This window comes from Mytilus edulis, chromosome 6 (genome assembly GCF_963676685.1).
Source record: "Mytilus edulis chromosome 6, xbMytEdul2.2, whole genome shotgun sequence".
Lineage (NCBI taxonomy): Eukaryota > Metazoa > Mollusca > Bivalvia > Mytilida > Mytilidae > Mytilus > Mytilus edulis.
The window spans coordinates 92,497,976-92,509,274 of NC_092349.1; the positions used below are offsets into that span (position 1 = coordinate 92,497,976).

Consider the following 11,299-nt stretch of genomic DNA (forward strand, 5'->3'; position numbering starts at 1 on the left):
GCAAAGATTACAAAGATATGCCAAATGAAAATAGTTATTTTCGTTTTGAACTGGCACAACTCTAGATTTCCGAAGGTTGTGACAGTTTAAATTTTATAACTGCATTGAGGGCAGTCCTCAAACAAAAAAATCAAAAATGTCCTAACTGATCCAGGATGGTATAAATTTGACAACGGTAGGGCAATAACAACAGAAACTACATATTTAAGCCTCCTAAACGAATAGCAGTCTAATAATGATTAAAAAAGTAAGTTTTATATAATGAGGTGAAATAATTGAACGTGGCTACGTACGTGTACATCCACCCGAATCAATGGAGCCCTGTAATTTCAACTGTTGATTTTGAAAATAATTTCGAACTGAAAAGCCAGTACTAAAGCCGGCGTTGTTGGAAACAGGTGGTCACAGGAAAATGAGGGACTCGTTCTATATTTTTTTTCATTTATGCCCTCTGGGAAAACTGTCCGTAACGTTCTTATCCAAAATCTTTCCCGAGCGACTCTGTCGACCTTCGAGGTGAAATACCACCAAATCATGGTACGCCACATCCGGTTGCATACGAAAGTAGGCCTAAAAAATATTCCCTTGAATTTGACAGATGTAGAAAATTAACCCTGCAATTCAATGCACTTCAATTTTTCTGAGTCGTAAATATGTATGTTGGATGTCTGAATGCATCATTCTTTTTTTATTTGATCGTCTTATAAAATATTCTGGAACGATAAGGTTACATAGTTACCAAAGCAAGTAACCAGTAAATACAAGTGTAAAAATTGGGTTGTTTACTTCCGGTGATGATTATTTTCTTATATGCAATGAAATGTAGTGTGAAATTTTCACTGTATCACTGGAAAGGATTAAACTTTACACATGCAAAGTATTTCTTTGGTTGCAATAAAGGTAAATACTGTACAATTTTTTTTAAAATTTTTAAAAGTGTCAATTTAACAAAGACTAATAGGGAAAAATCAATGGTGGTATTACACCTATTTAGGGATACCATATGTGCACTCGTGACCTTTTTGTACTTTCATTTTTAAAAGTTATAAATAAACCAGTTCATACATTGTAAACATGGACAATTCGGAATGGATTTAGACACAGAAATCACGTTTGAGGTAAAATTGCCTTGAAATGGGGGTTTACGGGTGTTTTCTAAGTCAAATGGGTGGACAGACAAAGCTGTATTTAGTTTACTGTGTTAAATTTTAAATTACCCTTACAGTTTTGTTTATACAACATGTGATTTTTTTATTTCAGTGTTAACCATGTTCTGAAGAGCATTCTGTTGAAAAATCTTGTATGTGAATTGGTCTGCAGATGACACTTCAGCATTAAAGTAAGTATCAACTATCATCATGTTTTTTGTTGGTTTTTTTTGGCCGCAAAAGTTTACAATTTGCCATTGTGCCGTCTACATTTTGCTCAGACAATAAATCATCTAAACACTTATTTGCCCTGGATTTATACACATCAGATACCAGTCTCACATACTTAAACTTTATAATTCTTACCAATTATTTTTTGTACCAGCATTCCAAGGGACATAACTCTTTTTAAAACATTTTGAGGTATTTTTTTATTACTCTTTTTCCCCATTTTTTAATGTAAAATACAAGAAAGTTCACTCTTTGTATAAATCTATTAGAAATATACTGTTATGAGTAAATAAAAAGACCTTGATACCAGTAACAATAAATGATTGACTGAAAGGGAACCGTTATTTGTCACACTAGGCGAACAGACTAAAAACTCGAGTTACACATAAGGGCTTATAGAAACTTCCGTGTAGACTGTTAACATTTATAGAGACAGTTCTTTCAGCTAAAACACTTTAATTATTGATTTAACATTATATTTATTTAATTTTTGTGGGTAAATAATCACATTTGTTTTATTTTTTAGACAAAAGATATCAAGTTTTGATGAAAAAGGAAGGAAGGAGGAAAAATGGACCAAAACAGACCAAAACAGACCTTCAAATGAACTCTAAAAGGTGCAATAAAATTGTTTATCATCTTAAAGTTGTCTTTTGTATTCTATTTAATTGTTTGAATGCATAGATCATGAGTTTATGATCAGATAGTAGTCAACACTGCATTTTATAATGATACACTGAAATGAGGATTTTTCGAAGAAATTAGACTGAAATTGCCGTAGGATATGGCCTTGCATTATAGTGATTTTCCCTGAATCTATAGCTCTGACTGAGACAAAACTTGACAGTTATGCTTGAAATAACTTGCAATTGGAGAGAAAAAAATTACATTAAGTTTATTTGATATTTAGGTGTTCTTTAGACCAACTCTCGTTGTGGTCTATGCTTGTGATGGTAAGGTTTTTGAGATCAGCTTGTGTGTGTCCAGATGATCTCAAATGACGTCTTACGGGTAGGTCGGGCTTGCAAGTGTAGTCACTTCGATGACCATTCATGCGTTTGTTGAATGGCTGCTCTGTCTCGCCAACATACTGCATGCCATATCAACACTGAAGGAGGTATACACAATTCTGGGTTTTCAAGTTACATTGCAATATATAGTGTAAACAGACCCAGTCGAGTGGCAAGTGAATGTTTGAGTATTCAGTATTTGTTGACAAGTCAGACAACGTCTGTAACCACATGAATTGCACCATCCTGCAATTGAACAGCTTTTATTTGAGGAGACCTCAGCTCTAACAAACAAGTCTTTCAGACTTGCTGGTCTCCGAAAAGCTAAGACAGGAGGATTGAGAAAGATCTTGGATAATTTAGGGTGTTTGGCAATAGTTTGCCAATTGGCACGGATCAAACGTGAAAGGTTATTAAAGGCTGGACTGTATGTAAGAACAAACGGGACTATTTTGCTGCGCCTCTTCCGTTTGTACTGTAAGAGGTCATTGCTGCTGTTATTGTTAGCGCGCGCAAACCCCGTATCTATGTCTAATTTCTTATAACCTCATTTTGTCAAAAATCCGCGAAGTTCCTGTAACCGTTTCGTGACAGCCACCTCAGAGGAGCAAATCCGCTGGACTCTGAGAGCTTGACTGTACGAGATACTTTTTGTACAGAGTTTTGGGTGACAGCTTTTGGGAGAAAGGTATTGATGTTTATCTGTGGGTTTACAGTAGAGGTCTGTTGATATGACACCGTCCTTTATAGATGTGGTTGTGTCTACGAAAGATAAACAGTCTCCGGGACAAGTTTGCAATTCCGCTGAGTGCAAAAGTTGTCACCTTAATTTTTGGAGTTAAGTCAAAACAAAGTTGATAACTTGGTTGGTATTGGTTCCCTGATATTTGTCCTAAAATTTTTTTGATCTAGCACCACTGTTGAAAAAGTTATGCCCCTTTTTTCAACAATTTGCTCAGAGGAAAAGTACTTTTCCTCAAGGGAAATCAAATTTCCCTGAAGGAAAAAGATTTTTCCTCAAGGGAAATTGTTTTTTCCTCAAGGGAAAAAGATTTCCCTTAGGGAATTTGCTGCATAATTATTTCCTTTGAGGAAATTCTATTTCCTTAGAGGAAATTCTTTTTCCTTTGAGGAAATTTGCAGCTTCAAATTTTCCTTGGAGGAAATACTTTTTCCTGTGAGGAAATTTGTAGCTTCAAATTTTCCTTGGAGGAAATACTTTTTCCTGTGAGGAAATTTTTGACAAACACTTTTCCTTGGAGGAAAATTCAAGACAACAAATTTCCTCTAAGGAAATCATTGATCTTCAAATTTCCTCTAGGGAAATTTCTGAACATCAAATTTCCCTTAAGGAAATGTTTTTCCTCTATGGAAATTTCATAACAGTACAAACAGTATTAATATATTTTCTCCTAGACTGAATTATTGATACAAAAGATAATTAAAACTTTAATACTGTAATACAAATTTTCATGGTGAGTATTAAACATACAAAAACAAAAGGCTGACTGTTTAGCATGTTTAAGACAATACAATAATAAGCAAAATGCTATGAATATCATACCATTTGTGATGTTATTAATATTGTGCTCATATTTGCATATTAAATAAAATAAACACTTTTCATGTCAAATTAACTTGTCTTCTGTTTCAGCTGCTGTGTATTCGACCCCCTACATAACAGTTCAGTGCATAAATAATTCAATCCACAAGACATCTTCCTTCAATTGGTTGAATAAATTTTGGCAACGTATGTTCTTCAAACATCTTCTTTGTATATTTGATATGATGGAGCCATGTACATGAATTGATAAAGCAGGTGTTTATTTCGACAACAAACATGACAAAGATACTATTTTTTTTCTTAATTTCTCCATAATCCATCAGTTAATATGAATGTAGGTTGTTACATTTTACACAATTGTGTTCTTTGATAGTACTCCATTTTGTTTATAGCAATTTTGTAGGATTTTTTCTATTTCTTTTTCCAGAAAAACACACAGTTGAGTTCATTTCACATTAATAATCCAATTAGCACATTATGTAGAAAAGTATTAACAATTAAGTTTCCTCTTCAGTATAGACCTGCAGGACCTGTTGATGATCATAAAAACCAAGATATCTGACCTATAAATACACAAAATAAAAAAAAATGTTATAAATGGAGAAAAAAACAGCAATATAAATAAGCTTATTTTATCATGTTTTAATGAACATTTTGAGAAACTTTCATTTGATATTCTTACTTGTCATGCTTATGAGTTCTCTTATTTCAGTGCTTTGTGTCCAAGATTTAATATTCGTTGTTTAGTGCCTTGCAGTGATATTTAAAGTTGAGCCACTTGCAATAGTTGTTATAGAATGTTCATATGTTGTGTTAATATTTGAACCACTGTCCTATATTATGGTCTGACAGGTTGAGTGCTCACAGACATGAGGCCTAAATTAATATATTGTTTGTTTCCCTAATCCCTATTCTGACAAGCCAGGTGTGGGTAGGTAGGTAGGTAAATAATTTTATTTTTCCCAAAAGCCTGAATATTATCGGATGATCCGGCAAGCCCGAAAATCAGAAATGAATGAAATAATATTTGGCTTAGTTTTGACAATAAAATTTTATGAGTAGGGCCATTTTTGCAGGGTCTGTCAGGATTGGAGAAACAAACAATATTTTATATTAGGCATGATTTTTTTTTATTAATTGTTATTGACTTTGAACATGTTGAACTAAATTGGATTGTTTAAATCTTTATATGTTGAGATCTTTAATGGATGACCTATAAAGGAAGTGTTTTCTCATTATTGAAGGCAGGCCCATGATTGGCCTTTAATTTCTTGCATCCGCTTCATTGAACTCTGGTGGATAAGTCACTCATTTACCATACCACATTTTCTTATTTTTATATGAGTCATCATTCAAAGGCAATTTCTTTTATTACTGTAATTCAGAAATTATTGAAACTTTTTAGTAATGCGAATAATGTGACTGGGTGAGTATCGCAAAAATAAGAAATCATATTTTGATAACAGAAACATATATATATATATATATATCATGTAACTATATAGATCTTTATGCAGATTTTTTTTGTAATCACAATAAGTTGTCCCTTCCCTGAAAAATCTGAATTTACAGTATATAGAAGTGGTCTTACCATTTAGGCCTTGTTGTATTCTGTTTATCTTGTTTTGCGCTCATTTCTATTGTAACTGTTTATATTTTTCATCATTTTTCTATATTTCTTGTCCTATAAAACATAAAAAGGGTAAAAACTATTATGACCTATATCATTATTAAATACTGTTTACAAAATTGGTTCAGGAGTTATAGCTAGTAGATTTAAAAAAGTGTTATGTAAACTGATTGATCTTGATCAGACTGGTTTTATTAGTGGGCGTTATATTGGGGATAATATTAGATTAATCTATGACATTTTACAATTTACTGAAGAAGATGACATACCTGGTTTATTACTTTTGATTGACTTTGAAAAAGCTTTTGATACTATTTCTTGGGATTTTCTTTATAGTGTTTTAGAATTTTTTAATTTTGGAGAATACATTATAAACTGGGTTAAAGTGTTCTACAAAAATATTTCATCTGCTGTTAATCAAGGAGGTAACCTTTCAGAATTTTCTAAGGTAGGACGTGGTTGCCGTCAAGGTGATCCTTTATCGCCTTATCTATTTATACTGTGTGCAGAAATTTTAGCAATCAGAATTCGGGGAAATAAAAAAATATGTGGAATAAATGTGACGAGAGTAGAACATAAGTTATCACAGTTTGCCGATGATACATCATTAATTCTAGACGGAAGTGAACAGTCTCTTAATGAAGCATTAATTGAATTAGATTGGTATGCTAAACTTTCTGGGCTTAATATCAATTTCACAAAAACACAAGTAGTTTGGATTGGGAACAAAAAATATAGTAATGATGTCTTATGTCCTGAAAGAAAGTTATCCTGGGGTAAAACAGATTTTACTTTACTGGGAATTCATTTTGATGTAGATTTAGATAAAATTGTTGATATAAATTATGAACAGAGACTTCTGGTCATAAAGAAATTAATTAAATCTTGGTCTAGGAGAAATCTTACTGTTATTGGTAAAATAACTGTGGTAAAAACTTTAATTCTACCTGTCTTAAATCATTTAATTATCTCATTACCAAATCCTAGGGATGCGATTATAAAAAAGATTAATGAAATTTGCTACACCTTTATTTGGGATTCACCTGTGCACAGGATAAAGAAAGAAATATTACAAAAAAATTATTGTGAGGGAGGTTTAAAAATGATTAATCTTAACCTATTTATCATAGCTTTGAAGTCAACATGGGTTAGAAAACTTTTTAGTTCAGAATGTAAATGGAAAAATGTATTTTTGTCAACAGTAAATAGAGATAGACTATTCAAAGGTGGAAACGGATATTTATCCCAAATTAAAAATAATGTAAAAAACAAATTTTGGAAGGATGTTATTGATGCATGGGATATGATTATTACTAAAGAAGAAACCCATACATGGGATTATTTTTTGTCAAGTTCATTGTGGTTCAATAGATGTATAAAAATTGGTAATAAACCAGCTTTTTATGTAGAATGGTTTAACAAAGGTATTTGTTCCATAAATGACATTATGTCTGAAAATGGAAAATTTCTCTCCATTGCCCAGTTAAAGGAAAATTTTGATATTGAAGAAAATGCTATGAAATATAACAGTATTATTTCTGCTGTTAAAAAAGCAGCAAAAAACTATGCTGTTGGTGATTATAAGTTATTGACTCCATTTATTCCATCCTTTTTGAAAATTCTGTTGAGAAGCTCAAGGGGAACAAAAGATATGTATTCAATACTTATCAAGAATAATATTATATCAAATGGGCAAAGAAAATGGGATGAAATTATAAATTGTGAAAAAGGGGAATGGAAAGAAATTTTTAGACTACCTTTTGTAGTTACAAATAATACCAAATTGCAATGGTTACAGTATAGAATCAATCAGCGTATTTTAGGAACAAACAAATTATTGTATAAAATAAAAATAATTGATAACCCAAATTGTACATTTTGTCAAAAAGAAGATGAAACAATTGAACACTTGTTTTGGAATTGTGAGATTGTACAAATATTTTTAAATGAAACTAAACATTGGTTTCTTTCAAATGGTATAAGTATTCCGTTTAATATTCAAAATTGTATTTTTGGAGATATCTCAAAAGCATTTAGTAGAAATGTGACCAACCTGATTTTTCTGCATATCAGACATTATATTTTTAGTTGTAAATATTTTAAGAGAAGACTTACATTATTTGGAGCGCAAAAGAAAATACAGGATCTTTACTGTATTGAGAAACACATTGCTGTAAGAAACAAGAAACTGGAAATTTTCGATGAAATGTGGAATAATTTCACTATATTATTTGACAGTTAAATAAATAAATGTACAAACATATAGAAGCAAACTTTTATGTTTAAATTTGACAGAAATAGGATAGGATGTTTTAAATCAAAATTCATCTAGGCAAAACTTTTTTTTTTATTTTTATATTGTTTCTCTCTCTAATTATCAGTTCTCTCCAATATCTGGTCTTAGATAATGCAGAATTCACTATGATTTTGTGTATTTTTTCTTTCTTTTTCTACTTCAAACATATTTTATATATATATATATCTGTATGTTTTGTTATTTAAAGTATAGTAAATTTTAAGCTATTTAGAGTGTTTAGGAACATTCAAATTGTTATTTCTGTTATTGTATATATTTTTATTTTATTATGTCATTATAATGTGTAAATTACTAACAAATACTAATATCTGCATATATATGTTATTTACTAATGTTAACGAGGCCGGGATAAGGTACCGGTATTCGATGTATTCAACTAACAAATGTACAGATAAAAAAAACTATTATAAAACATCAGTTTGTGTTTTTCTTTATATTCAGTTATATTTAAAAAGAATGGAATATTTGCGCTATTTCATTTCACAAACTTTTTGCCAGTCATGACTTTCAAAGACTTTCACCCTGGTCAATAGTTTAAAAAACAAACATTCCCATACTTTTTCTTTGTGTTCTTACTAATTTTTCATTTGACAACAAAGACATGATTCAACTATTCTTCTAAAATTTGTTTCGCTTGACTACGTTAAACTCTGAAATATTGTTAACAGTATAATCTGTATGTGTCTCACTTGTCAAAATTTCAAATTAATATATAAATCAGATAAAAATGCTATGCATGGCTCAGCTTGATACAAACGTACAGGTTGAACCCAGAACAGTTGGGGCAAGTATGGACACAACATTCAAGCTAAATACAACTCTGAATTTTAAATTTGGATTGTGATTCAATAGTTGATGCAGATAGGTTTCTGACACAGAATGAATGCGGTCCAAGTACTTAAAAATTTTAAATTGACAATTAACCTCTAAAATGGTCCAATATTCAAAATCTCAAACATGGTTAGATGCAGCATATCAACATGATCAAAGAACCCCAATAATTCATTTTTTGGTGAAATCAAATAAAGTTAAATTTTGGACCTTTTAGAACTCAATGTGGACCAATTTGATAATGGGTCAAAATATCAAAAATCTTAATGAATGGTTAGATTCAGCATATCAAAGAGCCCCATATAATCAATTTTTGTTGAAATCAAACAAAGTAAAATTTTGGACCCTGATTTGGATCAACTTGAATTTGGGCCCATAATAAAAAAATCAAAGTAAATATTCAGATTCAGCATATTAATCTGAACACCAAGGATTTAAATATTGTTAAAATCAAAATAAGTTTAATTTTGGACCCTTTGGACCTTAAGGTAGACCAATTTAAACAGGACCAAAAAACTAGGAATCTAAATACACAGTTAGATTTGGCATATCAAAGAATTCCAATAATTCAATTTTCTATAAAATCAAACAAAGTTTAATATTGGCCCCTATTGGCTCCTAATTCATGTAATTCCTAAACTCTGAACAAAACTCTGGTCACAAACCTTGTGTTTGAATTTCATAGATTTCTATTACTTGTACTAAAGTTATTAAGCGAAAACTAAATGTCCTGGGACAACGACGACTACATGATAAAATTGAGAATGGAAAAAGGGAATGTGTCAAAGAGACAACAACCTGACCATAGATTTGAGGGTTGGAATCCTTTTCTTTTACCGAGCAATGCATTTGAATGGGAGATATAGTTGGAACCCCTCTTTGCTCTTGGTTGGGACCCCCTTTTAAAATGGCTGGATCCGCCCCTGAGAAGCATTATAGAAAAATCTATAAGCTTTAACTCAAAATAAGGATAATTTTATTTTTAAAGGGCAGTCACAGATCCAGAGGGGGGTTCAAGGGATTGGAACCCCCCTTTTTTTGGATAATCAATGCATTTGAATAGGGACATGTAATTGGACCCCCCCCCCCCCTTTTCCCCTTTTGTCCTGGGTTAGAATCCCACCCCACCCCTTTTTAAAATGACTGGATCCGCCCCTTAAGGGTCTATAATTTTAAAAGTTTGACAACATCAGACGACATACTACTTTATCAAAAAAAAAAATGCCACATTTCATCCAATTTAATTTCATCCCTTACTTGCTACATGTATTTCATCCATAATATTTAAAGAAATAAATTTGGGAGGAGTATGATTTTAATTCATTTGTAATTTGCAAGTTATTAACTATCCAAACTAGAGACCTAATAGAGTAGATATACTTGACTAATTTAAATCAAACTTGGGGTGACTGGGAACAAAGATTTAAGGGAATTGATGACAGTTTACCTACAATGACCTAGTTTCATAGCAATAGCATACATTAATAAAGACTACATGGTCATTCTTATGTTTAAATGTGGTTTAAACTTTGGGTGTTCATTTTTTAATGTTTAACATGTTTAAAGCTAACAATTTCAACTACGTACATGTATCAAGATTTGATCCTACATTATTTAAATATTGAACGAATAGCTTTTTAAATTTGGATCTATATATAATTGTGAATGTCACAAAAATTGGATGTATTTTAATGTAAAGCATCTGAAAAATCATTAGCCGTCTCATATTTATTTCAGTTCTTCAAAAGGCAAATTTATATGAGCTTATGCTGAAAATAGAGATTTCTTATTAAGGAGAAATCCCTGCCCCCCTTTTTGTGTGAAAATTTTGTTGATTATATAGGGAATCACAGAAACATGACTGAGGCAAGCATCCCCCATCTGACCCCCCCCCCCCCCCCCCCCATGAATATGTTTTTTTAGCTTGTGTAGGTGTAAGTCAGTAAGGAGGCAACCATTTGATTTGTAGGCCGGGTGAAAAATGTGATTAATCTTGCTTTGTAAACTTGTGCTATAAATAAAAATTACCAATCCATTAAAAAATCCGTGAGCCCAATCTCATCCAGTGAAATAGATTATAGTCTGTTTTCGAAGTTATATGGAAGTAAGTTAGTAGTCCAGATAATTATGACGCATTGCAAGGCATTTTTTCTAAGGAGAAGTGTAGAATGGGGGAATGGAACCAATAAATTGATCGGATCCGAAATGTTCTTCCCAGTAAAGGAGCACCTATTATGTTGTAGGTAATTATTATTAGTGTCGGTGGTCTCACAAGTAAATCAGAGTGAATATTGCATGCACATTAAAATTAGCAGAGAAGAGACAATTATCAACTTGTGTATTATTCATTTTCTCGCAGTTATTTACGGTAAATCAGCTATATAGACATAGGAAGATGTGGTGTACAGTGTATGTATATATATATATCCGAAAACAGGTGTTCGGTTCTAGTACTATAGTGGCTATAGTATATGACTTTTAAATAACAATTATCAATTATATCTGTATTCTGTGGCGGGTCGAAGGGGATGGAATCCGGGGTTGGCCTCCCCTAGCATTTTGTGAGCA

At 31.8% G+C, this 11,299-nt stretch overlaps 2 long non-coding RNA genes across 2 annotated transcripts; one reads left to right on the top strand and one right to left on the bottom strand.

Annotated features, from left to right (window-relative positions):
• Window positions 1-1,023: 1,023 nt before the first annotated feature.
• LOC139526872 (uncharacterized) lies at window positions 1,024-2,024 on the top strand. Its single transcript, XR_011665211.1, has 2 exons — window positions 1,024-1,339; window positions 1,906-2,024. It is a non-coding gene; the product is annotated as an uncharacterized lncRNA (long non-coding RNA).
• A 1,801-nt stretch (window positions 2,025-3,825) lies between these two features.
• On the bottom strand, window positions 3,826-10,900 carry LOC139528914 (uncharacterized). The gene is made up of 3 exons (XR_011665723.1): window positions 10,760-10,900; window positions 5,545-5,637; window positions 3,826-4,516 (listed from the first exon to the last, which is right to left on the bottom strand). It is a non-coding gene; the product is annotated as an uncharacterized lncRNA (long non-coding RNA).
• Between the last annotated feature and the right edge of the window lie 399 nt (window positions 10,901-11,299).